Source organism: Mastigoproctus giganteus, chromosome 5 (assembly GCF_048544385.1).
Source record: "Mastigoproctus giganteus isolate SK-2022 chromosome 5, ASM4854438v1, whole genome shotgun sequence".
NCBI classification, from domain to species: domain Eukaryota; kingdom Metazoa; phylum Arthropoda; class Arachnida; order Uropygi; family Thelyphonidae; genus Mastigoproctus; species Mastigoproctus giganteus.
Window position 1 is genome coordinate 223,382,053 of NC_143579.1, and position 14,300 is coordinate 223,396,352.

The following is a 14,300-nucleotide window of genomic DNA, read 5'->3' on the forward strand; positions in this document are numbered from 1 at the left end:
AACTCCAGCTGGCTTCTGTTTTCTAGTCACACAGAACTAGCTGGTCAAGATGCTGAGGCTTTTGCAATTTCTAATGACCTCGCACAGATTGTTCATTTACCTACCAGAATATCGAACAATCCTGACCATACAGCCAACATGATTGATCTTTTTATCACAAACAACCTTTCTAAATAGACGATTGAAGTGAGTGGTCCTTTAAGCACCTCAGATCACAACTTGGTGATTGTCTCTTCTCCAATGGAACCTTTATCTCATGGCTATTCCCAACCTCATGTTGTTTGGCATTACAAGAATGCAAAATGGGATGACCTGCAATATTTCTGTTCTTTTTCTTGGTCGGATTACTGTTTCAAAACTTCTGATGTCAATGTTTCTTCAGATCGTGTCAGTGAAATTATTCTTGTAGGAATAGAATCCTTTATTCCACACTCCACTTTAAAATCTTGTCCTTTATCTAAACCTTGATTTTCCAATAAATGTGCTAAGGCTGTTCAAGAAAAGAATGTTGCATATTGTAACTGGCTTGTTTCTAATTCTTCAGTTTCATTTTCTGCCTACACCACAGCTCGCAACAATTGTAAAGCAGTTATTAATCAGTCCAAACTAGATTTTGAACAGGCTAAGAGTAGAAAACTTGCTTTCTGCAAGTTTTCTACTCGTAGCCAAGCAGTCTGGTCTCTTGCCAAAGCTATTGGCTGCAACTTTTGCCCATCTCTGTTCCCCCCTTTGTCAAAACCAGACAGTTCTTTTGTCACTTCAGCCAAGGATAAAGCTGACCTGCTAGCATCCCAATTTTCTTCCAACTCATGTATTAATGATCTTGGTAAAACTCCTCCCACCATTCCCAACTCATTCAATGCCTCCTGTGGTCTTCTGTCAAAAGGATTTTGATGAATCTTGATGTTAAAAAAAAAAAAAAAAAAGCTCCAGGTCCTGATGGTATTTCTCGACTTGTTCTCAAAACTTGTACACCTGAACTTACTCCTGTTCTTTGCCACCTCTTTTCACTTTCTTATTCCAAAGGTGATTTTCCTTCTGCTTGGAAATTTGCTCATATCCATCCAGTTCTAAAAAGGTTGACAAATACCTACCATCCAATTATTGCCCCATTGCACTTACTTCTACTATTTTTCTGGCTTATGTTACCCAATTAAGGACAAATTCAATGGAAAAGTTCGGTGAAACACAAGCAGTTGCTCTAGACATCTCAAAGGCTTTCGACTGTGTTTAGCATAAAGGTACATTCAATAGTGTATACTTCTTATGATTTACCAACAGTTTTTTGTAATTGGTTATCCAGTTTTCTCTCTGACCACTCACTAAGAGTGATGGTAGATAGCTCTCTGTCTTCCAACTTCTCCACTAATGCTGGTGTCCCCCAAGGTTCAGTTCTTTCCCCTACTCTTAATGACTTTCTTCTATTGACTGGAAATCCTATCTATAGTTTTGCCAATGATAGCACATTGCATTCCACTTTCCATTTTGAGAAACCTTGCCCTGCTCAATCAGCTTCAACTTCTCGAATATCTGCTACTAATTTCTTAAATGCTGATCTACAGGTAATTCTCCAGTGGGGCAAAGACAACTTAGTTAATTTCAATCCTTCTAAAATTCAGTCCTATCTTATATCTCACAAAAAGGATGCTTTTTCTCCTATGCTTATCTTTGGTGACACTCCAATTTCTAGGCAAGATGATATATATCTTTTGGGAATTACCCTGATTTCTAATCTCTCTTGGCACAAGCACATTACAAATACTGCTTCCTCTGCATCTAAAAACTTGGTTTTCTCTTTTGCTGTGAGTGAAACAGCTGTTCATTCTGTACAAATCGCAAATCCACCCTACCATGGAATATTGTTCCACATCTTGGGCAGTGCCCCCAAAACCTCTCTCAGGCTTCTAGATTCCATTCAGAAGAGGGCAGTTAGGTTAATTAATGACTCATCTCTAACAGTATCTCCACTCTCTGTCTCATAGACGTACTGTTTCTGCTACATGCCTTTTCTACAGATACTTCCATGGGCACTGTTCTTCTGAATTAGCTTCTATAATTCCCGCTCTCTCTTCCAAAACAGTCTGAACACATGCTGCCCAGCCAACATCCATTTATTGTACAACTTCAAACTCAGAGAACCAACTTTCGTTTTCCTTGTTTATTCATTCAACTGCTGTTTTCTGGAACAACCTTCCTTCATACATATTTCCTGAAAATTACAGTCTACAGAAGTTCAAGTATAATGATGCACGGTACTAAATACTATAGGTTCTAATACCCCTCTTGTTTGGGGTTTTCATAAAAAAATAAAAAAAAACCTGTGTGGTACTACACTCAGGGAGGCGGAGAATGAAAAAGACCTGGATGTAATTGTGCAGTCACATATGAAGTTCTTTGAGTAGCGCAGACAGGTTGCCAGAGCAGGTCATAGAGTATTGTCAATAATATATAGGACCTTTGCTAGCAGATACAAGAAGGTGATTATCCCGTTGTATAAGGCAATGGTCAGGTCACACCTTGAGTACTGCGTACAGGTCTGGAGGCCTCATTTTAGGAAGGATGAGAACTAGAATGATGATAGAACGAGTACAGAGAAGGGCAACAAGATTGGTGAGAGGAACAAAGCTTACCAGGAGAGGCTTAAATTATGTAAGTTGCAGCATCTGGAGACTAGGCACTTGCGAGGTGATCTGATTGAGGTGTACAAGGCCTTGAATGGTTTGACCAGGCTCAATGCTGATGGGACACTTCCGCTTGCTCAGATTAAGAGCCTGGGGGGGGGGCATAGATTCAAATTGAGGAAAAACAGTTGTAGAATAGATGTGCGGAAGTTTGCCTTTAGCCAGCGGGTAGTTCATTGCTGGAACAGACTTCCATCTGTTGTTGTGGAAGTTGATAGCTAAAATAAATTTAAAGCTGAACTAAACAAACATTTGGAGTGAGCAGATGGGTGAAATGGGAAAGTTTTTTTTTATTTTTATTTAATTTTTTATTTTTGGCTGATGCTCTATAAGCTTGCTTTCTTGCATCATACGCCTCAACTAATGCTAATGCCCTGATATTGAACTACCTCGAATAAGTAACATTAGTCTTCTCCACTGGGGAAGCATTGCTTATTCGAGGTAGTGCAATACCCATAATATATTTTATATAAAATATATTATGAGTTCTATAAAATATTTATGAGAAGAGAGAGGTAGCAGTAGTAAAAGGCAAAGGAATGGGTTATAATTTCAGAAAAGAAAATTATTATTATTAGCCATATGGTGCAAGGAAGCCTGGGGCTTATGCTGCACTAGCCAAAAAAAAATTTGAGTTACCCTGAGAAAGAGAGAGCAAGAGTCAAAAGTAGAAGGGAATCACCAAGAAAGAGAAGAATGATGATATCCAGCTCAGGACCCTGGTTGTGCCAAGCACATACTCACTGGATGTGGGCCCCTGGGGTTAAAATAGATGTGTGGTTCTGCCCGGGATCGAACAGGGGACCTTTTGTGTGTAAAGCAAACGTGATAACCACTACACCACAGAACAGCCTTTTTTTTGTCCGTATTTTCAGTGAGTTTTTTTTTACTATAATTAATGTTGTTAATTTTAAATAAACCAACCACACCATCTCTTGTACTTTTAAATGCAGACTTTGCCAGCCAGGTTTCAAGGACAACTTTCAAAATTTTTCTAAGGATGCAGCTGGTTGCCATTTTGTACCACAGTGGTATCAAAAAAATCATTAAAAAAGTGGCCGTGAAAGTGCCAGGCAGTGGCTTATCTATTCATCAAGAGCAAATGCTATGTTTTGCTTTTATCGCTGGTAGTTTACAAACTGCTGAAATTGGTTGGATCCTTGGGGGTAACTGAAAATTTTGCCAAGGGAGTACACAAAATTGAAAAACATGAACAAAGTGATACACACAGAAAGCAGAAAAGGATTTCTTTTTAACAAAATTTCACTTATTTCGTGATCAAACTGTCTTTTCGAATCTCGTAACAGCAGAGAAGAAAGAAATAGATAAGAACAGACTGATTTTGACAAGTATCATTGATGCAGTTCTGTTTTTGGTAAAACAACTTAGCATTTCATGGTTATTGTGAATACAGAGCTTAGGTGGCCCAAGTGCAAACGAAGTAAATTTCTTAGAGCTCATCAAGCTACTAGCTAAACATGACGCATCACTTAGTCAGTATATGTTACCAAGTTAACAAAACACAACATATTTGAGCCCAAATATACAAAATAATTTGATATGTGCTCTGGCAGCTGAGCTCAAAAACTGATAGTGAATATTCAGAAGTCCAAGTTGCCAAATACTTTTCTGTTATAGTTGACTCAACCATTGATGTAAGCAGGACTGATCAGTTTTCCTTATCACTTTGATATGTGACAGAAACAGGTGATATTGTGGAGTGCTTTGTTTGATTCCTTGAACTGCCTGGGGCAAGTGCTGAAGATTTCTTTAGTATTCTTCTTGCTGCTTTAAACGAGTTAGGGTTATCAATCACAATGTGATATGGCCAGGCATATGATGGAGCCAGCAGCACGACTGGTCAAGCATCAGGTCTTCAAACAAGAGTAAAATAAATTGCCCCTCATGCACTTTACACGCATTGCTGCACTCATAATTTAAATCTCATCTTAGGTGACTCAGTAAATTGCAATGTTCAGAGTCAATTGTACTTTGGAACTCTAGAAAGCTCGCACACTTATTTTTCTGGAAGTTTGCCTCGTATATCTGTGCTTCGGGAAGAGCAATGTCGCCAATTAGTCTTTTGCATTAACATTAAGGATACTATCTGATACTAAATGGGAATCCAGGAAATCTGTAGTAGAGGCAGTTGTGCAAAGCTTACCAACTATTGTTGTTGCCCTGCAACGAATATTAGATGGGGATATTAACAGCACCCAACAGCAGCTTGCTGAGGCAAAGGGCATTCTTACAGCAGTTAAAACATACGAATTTGTGATTTTTCTTATAGTATGGAAAGAACTCTTAAACAAGGCACTTACTTTATCCAACTATTTGCAGAAAGCAAACATTAGCATTAGTAGAGGCATTTGATGCAAGAAAGCAAGCTTATGCAGCATCGGCCAAAAAAAAAAAAAAAAAACCCACTTCCACTTCACCCCTCTGTTCATTCAAAATACCTGTCCAGCTGAGCCTTAAACTTATTTAGGCTATCAACTTCCACGACAAGGGATGGAAGTCTGTTCCACCAACCAACTACCCGCTGACTAAAGGCAAATTTCCGCACGTCTATCCTACATCTGTCTTTCCTCAATTTGAATTTATGCCCTCTCAGGTGATTATTCTGAGCTAGAGGAAGAATACCATCAGCATTGAGCATGCTCAAACCATTCAAGGCTTTATACACCTCTATCAGATCACCTCGCTGGTGCCTAGTCTCCAGACACTGTAATTTGCAAAACTTAAGCCTTTCTTCGTAAGAGCACCCCTTTGTTCTATTCACTAATCTTGTTGCCCTTCTCTGTACTCGTTCCAGCAGCTCTACATCCTTCTTGAAATGAGGCCTCCAGACCTGTATACAGTACTCTAGGTGTGGCCTGACCATTGCCTTATACAAGGGAATAATCACCTCCTTGTCCCTGCTGGAAAAATTCCTGTATATCATTGACAATACTCCATGAGCTACTCTTGCAGCCCGTCTGCACTGCTCAGAGAACTTCATATCTGCCTGCACAACCACCCCCAAGTCCCTTTCATTATCTACCACTGTCAGTGTAGTACCACAGAGTTGATACGTTGCTCTGGGGTTGCTGTTTCCCATGTGTAGTACTTTACATTTGTCAATGTTAAACTTCATTTGCCACCTCTCAGCCCATCTGCTCAACCTTTCCAGATCCTGTTGCAGCAGCATAGTGTCAGTAGTGTCCTTGACAACCGTGCCAACCTTCGTATCGTCTGCAAACTTGGACATTAAGCTTGATATACCATCATCAATATCATTTATAAATACAGAAAACAATAATGGACCCAACACTACTGCCCTGAGGGACTCCACTAATAACATTAGTCCCCGATGAGCAGTGTCCATTGATTACCACTCTCTGTCTTCTCCCCCTCAACCACCCCTTTATCCATAGCAGCAATTTGCCTCCAAAGTCACACTGCTCCAATTTGTGTAGCAGTCTTCCATTTGCAACAGTATCAAAAGCCTTTCTAAGATCCAAGTATATAATATCAAAGCTATTCCCTGCATCCAGTTCTTTTGTGACTGCATCATAGTATCCAATCAAATTGGTCAGGCAAGACTTCTCCTTAACAAAACCATGCTGTGTCCGAGCTATAACTGAAGTCTTGTCTAAATGATCCTGCAGTGCTTCTTTAACCAGTGCCTCCATTAATTTTCCTGGAACAGAAGTTAAGCTCACAGGTCTATAATTACTTGTGTCAGCCTTTGATCCTCCTTTGTGAATTGGGGTCACATTTGCACATTTCCAGTCTATGGGTACCTCCCCTGAGTCCAAGGAAGCTCTCATAATTATGGCTAAGGGTTTGCTTACTTCCTTTGCTGCCTCCTTTAATATAACTGGATAGATCCCATCCACCCCGGGTGCCTTTCTTGTGTTTATCTTCAACAATTTCTCCTCCACTTTACTCCCAGTTATTTCAAGATTCTGTAGCTTACTGCTAGAGTTGAATACACCTCTGGCATTCCCCTCGCCGAATAACTCCTCATGTGTGAATGTCGATGCAAATATTCATTTAGTTTGTTAGCTACCTGAGCAGGATCATCAACAGTGGAACCATCAATATCAAGTGGACCAATCTGATTCATCCCCTTCCTTCTAGAGTTTACATAAGTAAAGAACTCTTTGCTGTTTTTCTTTGCATCCCTTGCCAAGGATTTCTTGTAATCTGCCTTCGCCTGCCTAACCTCCTTTGTAACTTGGTTGCATATCAACTTGTATCTATCATAGGCTTCTGTGTCATGTGTTAATTTGTAAGTATCCCATGCATTTTTCTTCTCTGCCATATGCCTCATTAGTTCATCTGACATCCATTTTGGCCTAAACCTTGAACCATATTTCTTAGTTGGTATGTAAAGCCTAGTAGCTTCCAAGATAAGTTCTTTGAATGCTTTCCATTTTGAATTTGCTGTTGGTAACATCATCAGTTGGTCCCACTGTATAGAATTTAAATGTCTCAGTCCATCGTAGTCGCCTTTACGGAAGCAATAACCCTTCCCTTTATACCTAATGGTAGTTACCTCTTTGAGTAAATCCCACTTCAGTACATTGTGATCACTGCCACCTAGTGGTTCATTTATCTGCAGATTCTTAATGCATGAAGAATCACTGCTGATAATCAAATCAAGAGTATTACTCCCTCTAGTTGCCTCCCGAACATGCTGATGTAGAAAACAATCATCCAATAAATCCACAACAGCCTTGCTAGTGTGTGAGTGACCAGCCCCCAAATTCCAGTCAATATCTGGGAAATTAAAATCTCCCATTATAAGACTCTCTGATTTACTGGCCCACTCTATTTCCCTGTACAGTTTCTTATTATACTCATCAGGGTCATTAGGCCTATAGCACACTCCTACTCTCAATTTTGATCTCCCAATGCTTATGTCACACCAAACTGACTCAACACTGCACTGTCCAGCGATGTCGACTGGCTTCACTTCCTTGGTTTTTATGTGTTTCTTAACTAATAGCATAACCCCTCCCCCCTTCCTATCCTGTCTATCCTTTCTGTAGACGTTGTACTCCCCAAATTCCAGTTCTGCATCCCTTATATCTGTGTGACACCACGTCTCTGATATCCCAACAATATCTGCCTTTGATGTTTTGAGCAATACCTCAAATTCATCAAATTTGTTTACTAAACTCCTAGCATTGGTGTACACGCAAGTATACCTGCACCTGTTTCTATTCTTAGCTACCCTAACACAACCCATGTGTTTACTTGTACCGCAATGGCTCCCAGCAGTCTCTGAAATATCAAGCATCTTGTTTTTCAGGCTTCTGCTCATTCTAATAGAAGCAGTGCAAGAATCTCTTTCACCTCTGCCAGTGGCTACTGTCAATCTATTGGTCTTTGTCTCCCCCCAAGCTAGCAGTTTTCCGACCCACCTAACACTGCCTCGATAGCATCAGCAAATATTCTTGCACCCTTTCTATTTAAGTGTATCCCATCCCTGTAGAAGCAATCTCTCCTGTTAACAAGTACAGTCCAGGCTGAAAAAAATTCTACCCCTTGAGCCTTGCACAATCTTTCCAGGGCCGAATTGCTCGACAAGGCTCTCATCATATACTGCCTCCTATCGTGTCTGGGCAGAATTGCAGACACTTTCAAATTCAACCCTAATTCTCGGCTTTTGTTCAACAGTGACCTGTACTTGTTAAGTAATTCTGCCGGTCTCCTACTCTTAATATCATTAGTGCCAACGTGTAAAACTATATCACCTTTTGTGCCCTTAAAAGATGATATTCGCTCTACAACGTCATCAACCTTTGCCCCTGGCAGACATACCCTGGTCCTGTTCCACCTATCCTTTTTACAAAGCATGTTCCCCGTTTCCCTGACAATAGAGTCACCAACAACTACTAGTTCCTTCGGGACCAGCTCATTCTGCCTTGGGGGTTGCCTCTGTGTCACGTGATGCCCAAGTGCAAGCTCTGGTGTTGATGTGGGCAGCTGAGAGCTTGATGGGCCCCTCAATTTAGTTTCTTCGAGGGCATCCACCCTGTCCTTCAAGCTCTCATATAGGCCCCCCAAGAACGCTGAGTTGTTGCCTGATATCGATACACTCCTTGCATCGCGCACACACAAAGACATCCCCCATGGCAGTATCATGTCCCGTACCAGTTTGCTCTGCAAACATCAAGCAAACAGTGCATTTTATAAGGCTGTGAGTCAGAGGACAACTGCCCCCCTCAGTTCTGCTCTGAGCCACAGCACTTCCATTAGCTTGAGCCTTTTGCTTTGCTGCTCTGGTCTGAGTCATGATTCTATTAATTTATTAATTAATTATAATTAATTATGTTACGTTTGTAATCTAAGTCGTTATATGTATTTATTTAAAAGTACAATTTAACTGCTAACGAAGTTCAACTAACGCTATCTAGTACGGTATATAACTATCGTATCACAAAGGCGGGAACTTACGAACTTTATATCTACGGACACTTAAGTATTAATTAACTTTCAAATCTCGCTGTCTCAATTCAGAATAAACTAACGATCCTTACTAGGTCTATAAGCTACTTACAGAAATAATTCGACGTAAAAAATATTCGATCAAGCGGCTAAATATGGCTAAAGAACTTCTCGTTCATCTTGACAGCCTCTCACCTAATTAATGTATTTGATAATGATTTAAAAGCCATGCAAAATAATGATGAGTCATTTTAAGGAAATTGAGCAGGAAGCCAGTCACATATTACTTCAAAGTTAATGAACTTTGAAGTAATATGTGAAGTAAATTTGAAGTAATAATGAAGTTCATTAACTTTGAAGTGAGACAGCGTCCACATACCAATTCCAAAGAGGACGAACGAGAAAGAGATTCCATTATGATATTGCAGAAGACAACAGAATATCTGATAGTAGAAAATGTTTTATAGTAGAATTTTAATTGATGTCTTTGGATACAGTAATCAGCAGTACACAGGAGAGGTTCAAAAATTTCCTTGATGTGGCTTCAAACTTTAGTGTACTGGATCCCAAGCATTTTGATGATGAGGGTAGCAGGTCAGACTTTCTAGCAAAGGAATATGCCAATGTCCTTGATGACCAAAGTGAAATTATTCAGGAATACTTTTCCTTTAGAGCCCTGATGAAAGAGATGATGAGTAGTGAAACAAATTTTGAAGACCCTACCATCACAACAATGTTGAAATTTATGACTACCAATGATTTGATCTCAAGTTATCCAAATGTAACCACACTATATCAAATATTTTACACCATACCCGTAAGCACCGCTTCTGCAGAAAGATCTTTTAGCCATCTAAAACTGATTAAAAATTACTTATGCTCTACTATGACAGAAAAGACTCTCAGGACTAGCGATAGATCATGATAAATACAGCAACATGACGGATCATTTCACTACAATGAAACTAAGACTGAACTGTAACTTTTAACTGCCGATTTCGACTGTATAACATATTACGCACGTTTTGTGAGCCAAGGCTATTTTTATTTATTTATTTTTTGGTGTTGAATGTAACAACAGGAAATTTCTCAAACAAACTTATATATATGTATATGTTTTGTTAGCCTTAACTAAAGAGTGTTTTTTGTGTTGAATAAAGCAACATTATATACCAGGTGGTTATAAAATAATTTTCCCTATTCAGGAGACCCTAGTGCCAAAACGGTTAGAGTTAGTGCTGTGAAAATCAGTGGGTATGTCATTTAAGGTATAGGGAAGCGATTTGTAGAAGAAAAAATAGTTCAGATTTCCACCACCAGGGGAAAACGGTGCTGTATATATGTAAAAGTTGTCATTTACTTCAAGACAAGCTGCTTACGCAAATGACAACCTGTTAAAAAGCAGAAAGGCCAACGCCATCGTCAATAACCATTATGGCTCTTACAAAAAAGGAACATGCTCTTTTAGTAAAACTGTTTTACCAGAATAATAGTAACGCTAATGCAGCACTATGTGAATATCAGAAATTTAAAAGGTTTGTGTAAAGGACCTTTGATGTCAGTGAGGCTTCGAAAACTAATAAAGAAATTTGAAGCAACCAGGGAGTTAGGTGTAATTCCAGGCAGGGGATGACCATGCATCGGAACGGAGGAAGTGGATGAAGTGGCAGTTGCAATGGTTAGAATGCAAAACACTACCAGTCAGTAGTACCAGAGGTGTGTCAAGAGACTTGAACCTTCCTTGGTCTACTGTACGTAAAGTGCTTCTAATAATTTTACGCTGGTTCCCCTACAAGATTCACGTAGTGCAAGAACTAAAGTCTTGTGATCAGCAACAATGAACAGACTTTGCTCTACAATTTCTGGCTCATATGGAACTTGACGATACGTGGGCTCGAATGATCTTGTGGTCTGATGAAGCACATTTCACTCTTCATGCGACTGTAAATGCACAAAACTGCCGAATATGGGGAACTTCTCGTTCATCTGCTGTGCATGAAAGACCACTACAAAGTCCATATGTTACAGTACGGTGTGGATTCACAGCAGAGTTTATAATCAGACCATTTTTCTTTGAAGAGTCTACACCTTATGGCCCTGTAAAGTGTACGGTAACTAGTGCACAGTACTGCACTCTTCTAAGAGATCACATTATTCCCGCTCTGCAAGAAAGGCAATACTTGGAGACCGTAGTGTTCATGCAAGATGGTGCCCTTCCCCAAGTTGGTTGACAAGTGAAGGAGCTGCTCCGTTCAACATTCGGAAATGATCGCATCATTTCTAGAGACTTTCCACAGTTCTGGCCAGCCTGATCATCAGATTTCAATCCCTGTGATTTCTGGCTATGGGGGTACCTGAAAGACAGAGTTTACTGTGACAGCATACAAACGCTTGTCGATTTGAAAGCAAGAATTAAACAGCATGTAGCCAACATCCCCAATGAGATGCTACGTGAAACTGTGTCGCACGCAGTTCTCCGTTTTCAGAATGTCATCTGAAGTGAAGGAAAGCACATAGAACAACATCTGTAGATTTATAAGTTCTGATATTAAAATCTTATCCTAAGTTAAGTATTCCATCTCATGTTTACAGTGCCAATTTCTCTCCTGGTGGCAGAAATTTAAACTAATTTTTTTCCTCTACAAATTGCTTCCTGATATCCACCGATTTTCACAGCACTATCTCTAACCATTTGACACTATTGTCTCCTGAATAGGGAAACTTATTTTATAACCACCCAGTATATTACAACTTAAATAGCTGCACTCTTGAAAATGCATTAAAAACACATGGTCTTAAAAAAGGGCTGTTCATGTGAAATGGCTCTGAAATAATCCCTTGAACTTTGTATAGCACCTATTTTGTCACCTTTGCTTCCCCTCAAGGAAAAAACCCATCCTTATGATTTTCAATCAGTGCTAACAGTAGTAATCAGGGTATTCATTTATGTAACTTATTTAGCCTAAATAAATTACACAACTGACAAGATGAGAATTTTTTTACTTGTGAAAATTCTCTTGTCAGTTATGTACTTTATTTAGGATAAATTTATGAGTGAAACGAGACTTACCATCTCACTGACATTCTATAGTTGTCCTGTTCTCTCCAACTACTTCATCCACTTTATACAAAGGCAGATTATTTATCACCTTAAAATTTCATTAAAATTGTTTCAGAATTTCATCCCCTCCTTGATAGAATATTGTGTCTTTAAGATGAACGTAATCCCTAGCCTTAGTGCCGAGTACTTGGCCGCGGTCTTCGTTGGAAGCAGAATGATCTCCGTGATAAAAAATTGAATGCAGTTAAGCATACCAATTTATTTAGGTAACAAATCTGATTACAACTTTTTTTCTAGTTTCTATACTAATAAATCTGGTCCTGTGTTCGTGAGCCAGTTTACAGTAAAGGACTAGAAACCAAAATTCTTTAAATGGGCAAAAGTGGTAAAATCACTATCTAGTCATTAAGTAATATGATAGCTTACTTTGTCTAATTAGCCAATCACAGACTCTTCACAAACTTTTCATCCTTACACAGCTATGATGGTTATCAAAGAGCCATGAATTTCTCATAATAAACACTCTGCTATGTCAGAAATGACAAAAATAGGAAATGACTTTGTTGAAACATTGGGGGGGGGGGTAAGAATTAGATCATATCTCCAGAACATTTGTTTCTTCAAGCATGATAACTGCACACTAGAGGGAGACAGAATTTTAAACTGCCATACAAAAGATAAATCTATTTCACTTCTGGGTGGTAACCAGTTTTAGATCAATAGATCAAATCTGACATTATATAAAAAAACATTATGGAAATGCTATTATCTTGAAAGTAACAATATGTTGGACAAGACAACTTGTGTAATTGAGACCAACTAATATCCATAAAATCGGACAACTGTTAACTCATTGTGATTTGCTGTTGTATAGGATCTGTGACTTCACTTTAAATTAATTTTTTTAAACAAGGCAATCTAAGATCTCAAGGAGATTTTTTTTTTTTTTTTTTTTTAAATTAGGGATATAAATATAGAAATTTTAAGTCTGGAATTCTCTTACCTGAGATTTAAGTTTTGTTCAGATCTTCAAGGAAAGGGAATCCATAATAAATGCATCAAGGTACAGTATAAAACTACACTTAATTCAATTATAGAATGAAATTAACTAATTAAAACAGATGGAATTAGTATTTTTAAAAGCTGCCTAAAGTATGTCATAAAATCTATGATATGAAGCTTGTGACAGCACAAAAGAATGATTTGACCTTAAATCCTTGCATGACTAATACTAGAGGTATAAAGGGAGACACCTGATGATGTTACCAACAGCAAATTCAAAATGGGAAGCATTCAAAGAACTTATCTTGGAAGCTACTAGGCTTTACATACCAACTAAAAAATATTGTTCAAGGTTTAGGCCTAAATGGATGTCAGATGAACTAATGAGACATATGGCAGAGAAGAAAAATGCATGGGATACATACAAATTAACACGTGACACAGAAGCCTATGATAGATACAAGTTGATCTGTAACCAAATTACAAAGAAGGTTAGGCAGGCGAAGGCAGATTACGAGATATCTTTGGCAAGGGATGCAAAGAAAAACAGCAAAGAGTTCTTTACTTATGTAAACTCAAGAAGGAAGGGAATGAATCAGATTGGTCCACTTGATATCGATGGGTCAACTGTTGATGATCCTGCTCACGTAGCTAACAAACTAAATGAATATTTTGCATTGACATTCACACATGAGGAGATATTCAGTGAGGGGAATGCCAGAGGTGTATTCAACTCCGGCAGTAAGCTAGAGAATCTTGTAATCTCTGAGAGTAAAGTGGAGGAGAAATTGTTGAAGATAAACACAAGAAAGGCACCTGGGGTGGATGGGATCTATCCAGTTATATTAAAGGAGGCAGCAAAGGAAGTAAGCAAACCCTTAGCCATAATTATGAGAGCTTCCTTGGACTCAGGGGACGTACCCATGGACTGGAGATGTGCAATTGTGACCCCAATTCACAAAGGAGGATCAAAGGCTGACACAAGTAATTACAGACCTGTGAGTTTAACTTCTGATCCCAGAAAATTAATGGAAGCACTGGTTAAAGAAGCACTGCAGGATCATCTAGACAAGACTTCAGTTATAGCTCGGACACAGCATGGTTTTGTTAAGGGG

At 39.0% G+C, this 14,300-nt stretch overlaps 1 protein-coding gene and 1 non-coding gene across 2 annotated transcripts in view; both read right to left on the minus strand.

Moving 5' to 3' along the window:
- The window catches only part of MED31 (mediator complex subunit 31), a 101,295-nt gene that overhangs the window by 36,272 nt on the left and 50,723 nt on the right, over positions 1-14,300 (minus strand). The gene's annotated exons all lie outside the window — the stretch shown is intronic.
- TRNAV-UAC (transfer RNA valine (anticodon UAC)) lies at positions 3,459-3,531 on the minus strand. Its single transcript has one exon. It is a non-coding gene; the product is annotated as a tRNA-Val (tRNA).